The sequence below is a fragment of the Scardinius erythrophthalmus genome (assembly GCF_964197995.2).
Source record: "Scardinius erythrophthalmus genome assembly, chromosome: 3".
In the NCBI taxonomy this organism is placed as follows: domain Eukaryota; kingdom Metazoa; phylum Chordata; class Actinopteri; order Cypriniformes; family Leuciscidae; genus Scardinius; species Scardinius erythrophthalmus.
Genome location: NC_138223.1, coordinates 60,558,525 through 60,573,507, shown reverse-complemented (window position 1 = coordinate 60,573,507; position 14,983 = coordinate 60,558,525).

Sequence of the window (14,983 nt, the reverse complement as noted above, 5' to 3'; positions counted from 1 at the left end):
GCCTCAGAGCGCTGAACTGACATGCCCCATTATTTTTACAGACCCTAACAAACGGTCAGCCTCAGTCCCATGTTCTCGATGCCATTGGAGAGGTGAAGGTCAACAACTTCAGCGCCGCACAGCTGACGGATGCCAGCTTCGTTGCCGCCTGGTTCCAGGACAGGCTGAGACCATTTTTGTCAGCAGTCTCTCGGGACTTTCTGTCCTGCCTTAGCTCCAAGAACTTCAGTTGCGACACCTACCAAGTTGTGTAAGTATGCTCAGTGCTGTGCAAATCCTCAAGTGGTGTTTAGTGGAGTGAAGTCTGGCAATCCGTAACGTCCGCTGATCTTTCCTGATTCAGGGTGCAAGCTCTCGGTCGTCAGGCATCCCTCATGGCGGAGGAGCAGAAACGGGCCGTCTTCACTCAATTCGTCCAACGCTTCTTGTCGAGAGACGACCTAAAAGGTACTTTTTAGTGCTATCACTGCCTTGAGTTGTCATCTCTCGCACTGTAGTTCCCTGAGCGTCCGTCAACGTCTCAGCTTGTCACAGGTATTTCAGCTTGCTCACAAGTCAGTGGTGCTCTGATGAATTCCCCCATTACTCTGTGTTCAATCCAGATCCTGCCTGTCTTTCCAAAACTACGAGCAGTGCTGACTGGCTTGAGAAGAACATTGGCAATTTCTCCAACTACGCTAGCTTGGAGGAACTGAAGTCCCTGAATGAAAATTTCTCCAGTGTGAGTAACTTTTTTGGCTTGCTCCAGTAGCTCGTGTGAACTGTCATTATTTAAAAAAAAAAAAAAAAAAAATTTTTTTTTTTTTTATAAACTGCTTAATCTGTGTCCATGATGTGCTTTAGTTTGAATCATTGGCACTGCTGACCCCTACCCAAGTAGCTGAACTCACACTGACCTCTGGAGTACTGAACAACACCAATCAGATCAGCGCTGTGTTCGACCGACTGGAGGAAGGCGACGGTTTCGAGAACGTAGAGGAGTTTCTGACGGTGCTGAGCGCAGCTCCTGAGGCAAGTCAATAAGACAAAGTGTCTGACAGAAGATGGCATTGGTGCCGTGGAGAATAGGCCAAAGTACGGGACTCTCTTGCAGTGGCGTTCACAATCCTGGTTTTGTGTTTTTGCAGATTCCCGATATCATCCCTGCTGTGAGAGACGTGATGATGAACCGAACCTTCATAATCATCAGATCGAAGATCCAGGAATTTGAGGCCTCTGTCTGGGTTACGTGGTTCACTGTGAAGCTCATCCCTATCCTCCCCAGTTTCACCGCAGAAATGCTGGTTACAGTCACAGCTAACATCAGCTGCACCAACTACCATGTGATGTGAGTGCCTGAATTTGGAGACAGGAAGCTTGTAGATCTGTACCAATACGTCCACATAATGACCCTCTGTGGCTTTCTGTTGCAGCGTTGAAGGACTGGGATCTGTGTTCCCCAAAATGACACTCATCAGGACGCAGGAGATAACCAAAGTTCTGGTGGAGCACCTGAAGAAATTTGCCACACAATTTAGCATTCCAGGTAGGCCTTCCCAGAGCATGCTTTTGCGGCATCCCTCTATTGCCAGAATGGAGTGCGTTGCAGTGGCGTTTTTATATTCAGCTGACAGCTCACTGTAGTTGTGTGCGTCAACTTCATAACAGTGCAGGGATGCAGACTGATCTTCCTCCACCCCTATCTTTAAAAACAGGTTGCAGACAGAACATTTCCAGCGATGCTGATTGGCTTAAGGCCAACCTGGGCCCATTCAGCACAGTGGCCAATTACTCGGACCTTAAGGAGTTGAACGTCAGCGGGGTAAAATACCTACCTTCTCTTATGTTTTCTGTTGTCACACAGCTTTAAGAGAGCCTTTTGATTGGCACCGTTACTAGTGCTTAGTGTTGGGCAGAAAGCAGAGCGCTGACAATCATTCCTGCTATTTCCTTGGTGTTTTGTTCACCTTAGATGGCAGCCCTGCAAACCCTGTCACCTGATCAGAAAGCCGAGCTGCTGTTGGATCCGTCCACCGGTGCTCTTGAAAATGTGACCGTGGTGAAGGAGGTGTTAATCAGCATCCTGAAATCCCCGGATGAGAATCAGCTTGAGAAATTCTTTGAAAAATTTGTGGAGGTCAGCAAGGAGGTGAGTTTTTTTTTTTTTTTTTTTTTAAAGAACCTGATTATCCTAATTGGCCTAGACCACGATTGTGCTGCTCTTGAACAAGAAGGTTCTGTTTCCCTCCCTCCCTCCCCCAGGAAAACATAACCTACATCACAAACGTGGACGTCCGAGACACAATGCTGAACCTGACTTTGACTGCTCTGGCTCCCAAATTCCCCCTCTTCCAAGCGAGTGACTACAAGCTGTGGTTCCAAATCAATCTCGTGGTCCTGCTGGCCAGCTTCCGTCCTTCAGTTCTGGTGGTGATCCCCACCAACCTCACGTGTGGCTCTTACAGTGCAATGTGAGAAACCTGGCACCTTTGGTTTTAAGTTTTTTTGCAGTCTGTAGAAATAAGCTTTGAAAATCTGCATTTTGTATGTTTCTTTAGATTGAAAGGCCTGGAGACGGCTTTGGCAGTTCTCCCATCTGATCTTGAAGTGGAGCTCAAGTCCAGTGTAGACAAACTTCTACAGTCACCACCAGAAGGTATGGCATGACCAGAGTAAAACAAAAGAATTCTGACAAAATGCATGCGAATGTAAGCCATAAATGCCAGCGGCCTCCTATTGACCGAAATCTCTTTTTTCTTGGCTTGTCTTCAGACTGTAGGCCTCCTCGCCCCGTCGGTTTCGTAAGTACTTCATTGTTTTAGATGGCTTATGAGTTGAGTTAAAGCCCAAGAGAAGCTGTTCATAATTGTTTTCTCTTTTCTTTCTGCTTCATCTTCTCTCGCAATAGTGCAATGAAACATTAGTGGATGGTAAGTCAGAACACACAACGGCAGTTTGCGAATGATAGAATTGAGTCATTTTGCAGCAAACTCATAAGATAGCTGGAAAGTTCTCCATCTGATCTTTTATTTTTGTTCTTCCTTTACAGAAAACAGGCTGTGTCAAGATGTCAACCGGTGAGTATTGGTTTGGTGTCTACTGAAAGCAGAGGTAGGCTTCAGAAAGTGTTGTAAATGGGAATGGTGCTTTTGTGCCTTGCAGTGGTCAACTTGAGGCCCAGCGTTCGTTTGCAAATTCCTCGGCTGGGCTGTGCGGCTTCAACATCTCTGATTATGCCTGCTCTTCGGTAAGTCCTCCGTGAGCTGTGCACCCGAGTGCTTGTCTTTGCAAAGTGTCCTGTGTCTCTGACTGCCTAAATCTGTCCACCTCTTTCAAGGTTGCATCATCTCTGTCCTCTGATGACATCTTCACGCTGCTGACTTGCAAGGCGCCAAGCGGCACGAGCGTCAGCACAGAGACGTGGAAGCTTTTCTTCCAGAAAGTCGCAGGAGTTCTGGAGGATGCTCTGTCAAAGTTCTCCAACAAGGTAGGCGACACCCCTGCTTTTTTCTGGAACAGAAAATGGAGTGCTGCCTCAGAGCGCTGAACTGACATGCCCCATTATTTTTACAGACCCTAACAAACGGTCAGCCTCAGTCCCATGTTCTCGATGCCATTGGAGAGGTGAAGGTCAACAACTTCAGCGCCGCACAGCTGACGGATGCCAGCTTCGTTGCCGCCTGGTTCCAGGACAGGCTGAGACCATTTTTGTCAGCAGTCTCTCGGGACTTTCTGTCCTGCCTTAGCTCCAAGAACTTCAGTTGCGACACCTACCAAGTTGTGTAAGTATGCTCAGTGCTGTGTAAATCCTCAAGTGGTGTTTAGTGGAGTGAAGTCTGGCAATCCGTAACGTCCGCTGATCTTTCCTGATTCAGGGTGCAAGCTCTCGGTCGTCAGGCATCCCTCATGGCGGAGGAGCAGAAACGGGCCGTCTTCACTCAATTCGTCCAACGCTTCTTGTCGAGAGACGACCTAAAAGGTACTTTTTAGTGCTATCACTTCCTTGAGTTGTCATCTCTCGCGCTGTAGTTCCCTGAGCGTCCGTCAACGTCTCAGCTTGTCACAGTTATTTTAGCTTGCTCACAAGTCAGTGGTGCTCTGATGAATTCCCCCATTACTCTGTGTTCAATCCAGATCCTGCCTGTCTTTCCAAAACTACGAGCAATGCTGACTGGCTTGAGAAGAACATTGGCAATTTCTCCAACTACGCTAGCTTGGAGGAACTGAAGTCCCTGAATGAAAATTTCTCCAGTGTGAGTAACTTTTTTGGCTTGCTCCAGTAGCTCGTGTGAACTGTCATTATAAAAAAAAAAAAAATTTTTTTTTTTTTTTTTATAAACTGCTTAATCTGTGTCCATGATGTGCTTTAGTTTGAATCATTGGCACTGCTGACCCCTACCCAAGTAGCTGAACTCACACTGACCTCTGGAGTACTGAACAACACCAATCAGATCAGCGCTGTGTTCGACCGACTGGAGGAAGGCGACGGTTTCGAGAACGTAGAGGAGTTTCTGACGGTGCTGAGCGCAGCTCCTGAGGCAAGTCAATAAGACAAAGTGTCTGACAGAAGATGGCATTGATGCCGTGGAGAATAGGCCAAAGTACGGGACTCTCTTGCAGTGGCGTTCACAATCCTGGTTTTGTGTTTTTGCAGATTCCCGATATCATCCCTGCTGTGAGAGACGTGATGATGAACCGAACCTTCATAATCATCAGATCGAAGATCCAGGAATTTGAGGCCTCTGTCTGGGTTACGTGGTTCACTGTGAAGCTCATCCCTATCCTCCCCAGTTTCACCGCAGAAATGCTGGTTACAGTCACAGCTAACATCAGCTGCACCAACTACCATGTGATGTGAGTGCCTGAATTTGGAGACAGGAAGTTTGTAGATCTGTACCAATACGTCCACATAATGACCCTCTGTGGCTTTCTGTTGCAGCGTTGAAGGACTGGGATCTGTGTTCCCCAAAATGACACTCATCAGGACGCAGGAGATAACCAAAGTTCTGGTGGAGCACCTGAAGAAATTTGCCACCCAATTTAGCATTCCAGGTAGGCCTTCCCACAGCATGCTTTTGCGGCATCCCTCTATTGCCAGAATGGAGTGCGTTGCAGTGGCGTTTTTATATTCAGCTGACAGCTCACTGTAGTTGTGTGCATCAACTTCATAACAGTGCAGGGATGCAGACTGATCTTCCTCCACCCCTATCTTTAAAAACAGGTTGCAGACAGAACATTTCCAGCGATGCTGATTGGCTTAAGGCCAACCTGGGCCCATTCACCACAGTGGCCAATTACTCGGACCTTAAGGAGCTGAACGTCAGCGGGGTAAAATACCTACCTTCTCTTATGTTTTCTGTTGTCACACAGCTTTAAGAGAGCCTTTTGATTGGCACCGGTACTAGTGCTTAGTGTTGGGCAGAAAGCAGAGCGCTGACAATCATTCCTGCTATTTCCTTGGTGTTTTGTTCACCTTAGATGGCAGCCCTGCAAACCCTGTCACCTGATCAGAAAGCCGAGCTGCTGTTGGATCCGTCCACCGGTGCTCTTGAAAATGTGACCGTGGTGAAGGAGGTGTTAATCAGCATCCTGAAATCCCCGGATGAGAATCAGCTTGAGAAATTCTTTGAAAAATTTGTGGAGGTCAGCAAGGAGGTGGGTTTTTTTTTTTTTTGATGAACCTGATTATCCTAATTGGCCTAGACCACGATTGTGCTGCTCTTGAACAAGAAGGCTCTGTTTCCCTCCCTCCCTCCCCCAGGAAAACATAACCTACATCACAAACGTGGACGTCCGAGACACAATGCTGAACCTGACTTTGACTGCTCTGGCTCCCAAATTCCCCCTCTTCCAAGCGAGTGACTACAAGCTGTGGTTCCAAATCAATCTCGTGGTCCTGCTAGCCAGCTTCCGTCCTTCAGTTCTGGTGGTGATCCCCACCAACCTCACGCGTGGCTCTTACAGTGCAATGTGAGAAACCTGGCACCTTTGGTTTTAAGTTTTTTTGCAGTCTGTAGAAATAAGCTTTGAAAATCTGCATTTTGTATGTTTCTTTAGATTGAAAGGCCTGGAGACGGCTTTGGCAGTTCTCCCATCTGATCTTGAAGTGGAGCTCAAGTCCAGTGTAGACAAACTTCTACAGTCACCACCAGAAGGTATGGCATGACCAGAGTAAAACAAAAGAATTCTGACAAAATGCATGCGAATGTAAGCCATAAATGCCAGCGGCCTCCTATTGACCGAAATCTCTTTTTTCTTGGCTTGTCTTCAGACTGTAGGCCTCCTCGCCCCGTCGGTTTCGTAAGTACTTCATTGTTTTAGATGGCTTATGAGTTGAGTTAAAGCCCAAGAGAAGCTGTTCATAATTGTTTTCTCTTTTCTTTCTGCTTCATCTTCTCTCGCAATAGTGCAATGAAACATTAGTGGATGGTAAGTCAGAACACACAACGGCAGTTTGCGAATGATAGAATTGAGTCATTTTGCAGCAAACTCATAAGATAGCTGGAAAGTTCTCCATCTGATCTTTTATTTTTGTTCTTCCTTTACAGAAAACAGGCTGTGTCAAGATGTCAACCGGTGAGTATTGGTTTGGTGTCTACTGAAAGCAGAGGTAGGCTTCAGAAAGTGTTGTAAATGGGAATGGTGCTTTTGTGCCTTGCAGTGGTCAACTTGAGGCCCAGCGTTCGTTTGCAAATTCCTCGGCTGGGCTGTGCGGCTTCAACATCTCTGATTATGCCTGCTCTTCGGTAAGTCCTCCGTGAGCTGTGCTCCCGAGTGCTTGTCTTTGCAAAGTGTCCTGTGTCTCTGACTGCCTAAATCTGTCCACCTCTTTCAAGGTTGCATCATCTCTGTCCTCTGATGACATCTTCACGCTGCTGACTTGCAAGGCGCCAAGCGGCACGAGCGTCAGCACAGAGACGTGGAAGCTTTTCTTCCAGAAAGTCGCAGGAGTTCTGGAGGATGCTCTGTCAAAGTTCTCCAACAAGGTAGGCGACACCCCTGCTTTTTTCTGGGACAGAAAATGGAGTGCTGCCTCAGAGCGCTGAACTGACATGCCCCATTATTTTCACAGACCCTAACAAACGGTCAGCCTCAGTCCCATGTTCTCGATGCCATTGGAGAGGTGAAGGTCAACAACTTCAGCGCCGCACAGCTGACGGATGCCAGCTTCGTTGCCGCCTGGTTCCAGGACAGGCTGAGACCATTTTTGTCAGCAGTCTCTCGGGACTTTCTGTCCTGCCTTAGCTCCAAGAACTTCAGTTGCGACACCTACCAAGTTGTGTAAGTATGCTCAGTGCTGTGCAAATCCTCAAGTGGTGTTTAGTGGAGTGAAGTCTGGCAATCCGTAACGTCCGCTGATCTTTCCTGATTCAGGGTGCAAGCTCTCGGTCGTCAGGCATCCCTCATGGCGGAGGAGCAGAAACGGGCCGTCTTCACTCAATTCGTCCAACGCTTCTTGTCGAGAGACGACCTAAAAGGTACTTTTTAGTGCTATCACTGCCTTGAGTTGTCATCTCTCGCGCTGTAGTTCCCTGAGCATCCGTCAACGTCTCAGCTTGTCACAGGTATTTCAGCTTGCTCACAAGTCAGTGGTGCTCTGATGAATTCCCCCATTACTCTGTGTTCAATCCAGATCCTGCCTGTCTTTCCAAAACTACGAGCAGTGCTGACTGGCTTGAGAAGAACATTGGCAATTTCTCCAGCTACGCTAGCTTGGAGGAACTGAAGTCCCTGAATGAAAATTTCTCCAGTGTGAGTAACTTTTTTGGCTTGCTCCAGTAGCTTGTGTGAACTGTCATTATTTAAAAAAAAAAAAAAAACATTTTTTTTTTTTTTTTTTATAAACTGCTTAATCTGTGTCCATGATGTGCTTTAGTTTGAATCATTGGCACTGCTGACCCCTACCCAAGTAGCTGAACTCACACTGACCTCTGGAGTACTGAACAACACCAATCAGATCAGCGCTGTGTTCGACCGACTGGAGGAAGGCGACGGTTTCGAGAACGTAGAGGAGTTTCTGACGGTGCTGAGCGCAGCTCCTGAGGCAAGTCAATAAGACAAAGTGTCTGACAGAAGATGGCATTGGTGCCGTGGAGAATAGGCCAAAGTACGGGACTCTCTTGCAGTGGCGTTCACAATCCTGGTTTTGTGTTTTTGCAGATTCCCGATATCATCCCTGCTGTGAGAGACGTGATGATGAACCGAACCTTCATAATCATCAGATCGAAGATCCAGGAATTTGAGGCCTCTGTCTGGGTTACGTGGTTCACTGTGAAGCTCATCCCTATCCTCCCCAGTTTCACCGCAGAAATGCTGGTTACAGTCACAGCTAACATCAGCTGCACCAACTACCATGTGATGTGAGTGCCTGAATTTGGAGACAGGAAGCTTGTAGATCTGTACCAATACGTCCACATAATGACCCTCTGTGGCTTTCTGTTGCAGCGTTGAAGGACTGGGATCTGTGTTCCCCAAAATGACACTCATCAGGACGCAGGAGATAACCAAAGTTCTGGTGGAGCACCTGAAGAAATTTGCCACACAATTTAGCATTCCAGGTAGGCCTTCCCAGAGCATGCTTTTGCGGCATCCCTCTATTGCCAGAATGGAGTGCGTTGCAGTGGCGTTTTTATATTCAGCTGACAGCTCACTGTAGTTGTGTGCGTCAACTTCATAACAGTGCAGGGATGCAGACTGATCTTCCTCCACCCCTATCTTTAAAAACAGGTTGCAGACAGAACATTTCCAGCGATGCTGATTGGCTTAAGGCCAACCTGGGCCCATTCACCACAGTGGCCAATTACTCGGACCTTAAGGAGTTGAACGTCAGCGGGGTAAAATACCTACCTTCTCTTATGTTTTCTGTTGTCACACAGCTTTAAGAGAGCCTTTTGATTGGCACCGTTACTAGTGCTTAGTGTTGGGCAGAAAGCAGAGCGCTGACAATCATTCCTGCTATTTCCTTGGTGTTTTGTTCACCTTAGATGGCAGCCCTGCAAACCCTGTCACCTGATCAGAAAGCCGAGCTGCTGTTGGATCCGTCCACCGGTGCTCTTGAAAATGTGACCGTGGTGAAGGAGGTGTTAATCAGCATCCTGAAATCCCCGGATGAGAATCAGCTTGAGAAATTCTTTGAAAAATTTGTGGAGGTCAGCAAGGAGGTGAGTTTTTTTTTTTTTTTTTTTTTAAAGAACCTGATTATCCTAATTGGCCTAGACCACGATTGTGCTGCTCTTGAACAAGAAGGTTCTGTTTCCCTCCCTCCCTCCCCCAGGAAAACATAACCTACATCACAAACGTGGACGTCCGAGACACAATGCTGAACCTGACTTTGACTGCTCTGGCTCCCAAATTCCCCCTCTTCCAAGCGAGTGACTACAAGCTGTGGTTCCAAATCAATCTCGTGGTCCTGCTGGCCAGCTTCCGTCCTTCAGTTCTGGTGGTGATCCCCACCAACCTCACGTGTGGCTCTTACAGTGCAATGTGAGAAACCTGGCACCTTTGGTTTTAAGTTTTTTTGCAGTCTGTAGAAATAAGCTTTGAAAATCTGCATTTTGTATGTTTCTTTAGATTGAAAGGCCTGGAGACGGCTTTGGCAGTTCTCCCATCTGATCTTGAAGTGGAGCTCAAGTCCAGTGTAGACAAACTTCTACAGTCACCACCAGAAGGTATGGCATGACCAGAGTAAAACAAAAGAATTCTGACAAAATGCATGCGAATGTAAGCCATAAATGCCAGCGGCCTCCTATTGACCGAAATCTCTTTTTTCTTGGCTTGTCTTCAGACTGTAGGCCTCCTCGCCCCGTCGGTTTCGTAAGTACTTCATTGTTTTAGATGGCTTATGAGTTGAGTTAAAGCCCAAGAGAAGCTGTTCATAATTGTTTTCTCTTTTCTTTCTGCTTCATCTTCTCTCGCAATAGTGCAATGAAACATTAGTGGATGGTAAGTCAGAACACACAACGGCAGTTTGCGAATGATAGAATTGAGTCATTTTGCAGCAAACTCATAAGATAGCTGGAAAGTTCTCCATCTGATCTTTTATTTTTGTTCTTCCTTTACAGAAAACAGGCTGTGTCAAGATGTCAACCGGTGAGTATTGGTTTGGTGTCTACTGAAAGCAGAGGTAGGCTTCAGAAAGTGTTGTAAATGGGAATGGTGCTTTTGTGCCTTGCAGTGGTCAACTTGAGGCCCAGCGTTCGTTTGCAAATTCCTCGGCTGGGCTGTGCGGCTTCAACATCTCTGATTATGCCTGCTCTTCGGTAAGTCCTCCGTGAGCTGTGCACCCGAGTGCTTGTCTTTGCAAAGTGTCCTGTGTCTCTGACTGCCTAAATCTGTCCACCTCTTTCAAGGTTGCATCATCTCTGTCCTCTGATGACATCTTCACGCTGCTGACTTGCAAGGCGCCAAGCGGCACGAGCGTCAGCACAGAGACGTGGAAGCTTTTCTTCCAGAAAGTCGCAGGAGTTCTGGAGGATGCTCTGTCAAAGTTCTCCAACAAGGTAGGCGACACCCCTGCTTTTTTCTGGAACAGAAAATGGAGTGCTGCCTCAGAGCGCTGAACTGACATGCCCCATTATTTTTACAGACCCTAACAAACGGTCAGCCTCAGTCCCATGTTCTCGATGCCATTGGAGAGGTGAAGGTCAACAACTTCAGCGCCGCACAGCTGACGGATGCCAGCTTCGTTGCCGCCTGGTTCCAGGACAGGCTGAGACCATTTTTGTCAGCAGTCTCTCGGGACTTTCTGTCCTGCCTTAGCTCCAAGAACTTCAGTTGCGACACCTACCAAGTTGTGTAAGTATGCTCAGTGCTGTGTAAATCCTCAAGTGGTGTTTAGTGGAGTGAAGTCTGGCAATCCGTAACGTCCGCTGATCTTTCCTGATTCAGGGTGCAAGCTCTCGGTCGTCAGGCATCCCTCATGGCGGAGGAGCAGAAACGGGCCGTCTTCACTCAATTCGTCCAACGCTTCTTGTCGAGAGACGACCTAAAAGGTACTTTTTAGTGCTATCACTTCCTTGAGTTGTCATCTCTCGCGCTGTAGTTCCCTGAGCGTCCGTCAACGTCTCAGCTTGTCACAGTTATTTTAGCTTGCTCACAAGTCAGTGGTGCTCTGATGAATTCCCCCATTACTCTGTGTTCAATCCAGATCCTGCCTGTCTTTCCAAAACTACGAGCAATGCTGACTGGCTTGAGAAGAACATTGGCAATTTCTCCAACTACGCTAGCTTGGAGGAACTGAAGTCCCTGAATGAAAATTTCTCCAGTGTGAGTAACTTTTTTGGCTTGCTCCAGTAGCTCGTGTGAACTGTCATTATAAAAAAAAAAAAAATTTTTTTTTTTTTTTTTATAAACTGCTTAATCTGTGTCCATGATGTGCTTTAGTTTGAATCATTGGCACTGCTGACCCCTACCCAAGTAGCTGAACTCACACTGACCTCTGGAGTACTGAACAACACCAATCAGATCAGCGCTGTGTTCGACCGACTGGAGGAAGGCGACGGTTTCGAGAACGTAGAGGAGTTTCTGACGGTGCTGAGCGCAGCTCCTGAGGCAAGTCAATAAGACAAAGTGTCTGACAGAAGATGGCATTGATGCCGTGGAGAATAGGCCAAAGTACGGGACTCTCTTGCAGTGGCGTTCACAATCCTGGTTTTGTGTTTTTGCAGATTCCCGATATCATCCCTGCTGTGAGAGACGTGATGATGAACCGAACCTTCATAATCATCAGATCGAAGATCCAGGAATTTGAGGCCTCTGTCTGGGTTACGTGGTTCACTGTGAAGCTCATCCCTATCCTCCCCAGTTTCACCGCAGAAATGCTGGTTACAGTCACAGCTAACATCAGCTGCACCAACTACCATGTGATGTGAGTGCCTGAATTTGGAGACAGGAAGTTTGTAGATATGTACCAATACGTCCACATAATGACCCTCTGTGGCTTTCTGTTGCAGCGTTGAAGGACTGGGATCTGTGTTCCCCAAAATGACACTCATCAGGACGCAGGAGATAACCAAAGTTCTGGTGGAGCACCTGAAGAAATTTGCCACCCAATTTAGCATTCCAGGTAGGCCTTCCCACAGCATGCTTTTGCGGCATCCCTCTATTGCCAGAATGGAGTGCGTTGCAGTGGCGTTTTTATATTCAGCTGACAGCTCACTGTAGTTGTGTGCATCAACTTCATAACAGTGCAGGGATGCAGACTGATCTTCCTCCACCCCTATCTTTAAAAACAGGTTGCAGACAGAACATTTCCAGCGATGCTGATTGGCTTAAGGCCAACCTGGGCCCATTCACCACAGTGGCCAATTACTCGGACCTTAAGGAGCTGAACGTCAGCGGGGTAAAATACCTACCTTCTCTTATGTTTTCTGTTGTCACACAGCTTTAAGAGAGCCTTTTGATTGGCACCGGTACTAGTGCTTAGTGTTGGGCAGAAAGCAGAGCGCTGACAATCATTCCTGCTATTTCCTTGGTGTTTTGTTCACCTTAGATGGCAGCCCTGCAAACCCTGTCACCTGATCAGAAAGCCGAGCTGCTGTTGGATCCGTCCACCGGTGCTCTTGAAAATGTGACCGTGGTGAAGGAGGTGTTAATCAGCATCCTGAAATCCCCGGATGAGAATCAGCTTGAGAAATTCTTTGAAAAATTTGTGGAGGTCAGCAAGGAGGTGGGTTTTTTTTTTTTTTTGATGAACCTGATTATCCTAATTGGCCTAGACCACGATTGTGCTGCTCTTGAACAAGAAGGCTCTGTTTCCCTCCCTCCCTCCCCCAGGAAAACATAACCTACATCACAAACGTGGACGTCCGAGACACAATGCTGAACCTGACTTTGACTGCTCTGGCTCCCAAATTCCCCCTCTTCCAAGCGAGTGACTACAAGCTGTGGTTCCAAATCAATCTCGTGGTCCTGCTAGCCAGCTTCCGTCCTTCAGTTCTGGTGGTGATCCCCACCAACCTCACGTGTGGCTCTTACAGTGCAATGTGAGAAACCTGGCACCTTTGGTTTTAAGTTTTTTTGCAGTCTGTAGAAATAAGCTTTGAAAATCTGCATTTTGTATGTTTCTTTAGATTGAAAGGCCTGGAGACGGCTTTGGCAGTTCTCCCATCTGATCTTGAAGTGGAGCTCAAGTCCAGTGTAGACAAACTTCTACAGTCACCACCAGAAGGTATGGCATGACCAGAGTAAAACAAAAGAATTCTGACAAAATGCATGCGAATGTAAGCCATAAATGCCAGCGGCCTCCTATTGACCGAAATCTCTTTTTTCTTGGCTTGTCTTCAGACTGTAGGCCTCCTCGCCCCGTCGGTTTCGTAAGTACTTCATTGTTTTAGATGGCTTATGAGTTGAGTTAAAGCCCAAGAGAAGCTGTTCATAATTGTTTTCTCTTTTCTTTCTGCTTCATCTTCTCTCGCAATAGTGCAATGAAACATTAGTGGATGGTAAGTCAGAACACACAACGGCAGTTTGCGAATGATAGAATTGAGTCATTTTGCAGCAAACTCATAAGATAGCTGGAAAGTTCTCCATCTGATCTTTTATTTTTGTTCTTCCTTTACAGAAAACAGGCTGTGTCAAGATGTCAACCGGTGAGTATTGGTTTGGTGTCTACTGAAAGCAGAGGTAGGCTTCAGAAAGTGTTGTAAATGGGAATGGTGCTTTTGTGCCTTGCAGTGGTCAACTTGAGGCCCAGCGTTCGTTTGCAAATTCCTCGGCTGGGCTGTGCGGCTTCAACATCTCTGATTATGCCTGCTCTTCGGTAAGTCCTCCGTGAGCTGTGCTCCCGAGTGCTTGTCTTTGCAAAGTGTCCTGTGTCTCTGACTGCCTAAATCTGTCCACCTCTTTCAAGGTTGCATCATCTCTGTCCTCTGATGACATCTTCACGCTGCTGACTTGCAAGGCGCCAAGCGGCACGAGCGTCAGCACAGAGACGTGGAAGCTTTTCTTCCAGAAAGTCGCAGGAGTTCTGGAGGATGCTCTGTCAAAGTTCTCCAACAAGGTAGGCGACACCCCTGCTTTTTTCTGGGACAGAAAATGGAGTGCTGCCTCAGAGCGCTGAACTGACATGCCCCATTATTTTCACAGACCCTAACAAACGGTCAGCCTCAGTCCCATGTTCTCGATGCCATTGGAGAGGTGAAGGTCAACAACTTCAGCGCCGCACAGCTGACGGATGCCAGCTTCGTTGCCGCCTGGTTCCAGGACAGGCTGAGACCATTTTTGTCAGCAGTCTCTCGGGACTTTCTGTCCTGCCTTAGCTCCAAGAACTTCAGTTGCGACACCTACCAAGTTGTGTAAGTATGCTCAGTGCTGTGCAAATCCTCAAGTGGTGTTTAGTGGAGTGAAGTCTGGCAATCCGTAACGTCCGCTGATCTTTCCTGATTCAGGGTGCAAGCTCTCGGTCGTCAGGCATCCCTCATGGCGGAGGAGCAGAAACGGGCCGTCTTCACTCAATTCGTCCAACGCTTCTTGTCGAGAGACGACCTAAAAGGTACTTTTTAGTGCTATCACTGCCTTGAGTTGTCATCTCTCGCGCTGTAGTTCCCTGAGCATCCGTCAACGTCTCAGCTTGTCACAGGTATTTCAGCTTGCTCACAAGTCAGTGGTGCTCTGATGAATTCCCCCATTACTCTGTGTTCAATCCAGATCCTGCCTGTCTTTCCAAAACTACGAGCAGTGCTGACTGGCTTGAGAAGAACATTGGCAATTTCTCCAGCTACGCTAGCTTGGAGGAACTGAAGTCCCTGAATGAAAATTTCTCCAGTGTGAGTAACTTTTTTGGCTTGCTCCAGTAGCTCGTGTGAACTGTCATTATTAAAAAAAAAAAAAAAAAAAAAAAAAAAAAAAAAATTTTTTTTTTTTTTATAAACTGCTTAATCTGTGTCCATGATGTGCTTTAGTTTGAATCATTGGCACTGCTGACCCCTACCCAAGTAGCTGAACTCACACTGACCTCTGGAGTACTGAACAACACCAATCAGATCAGCGCTGTGTTCGACCGACT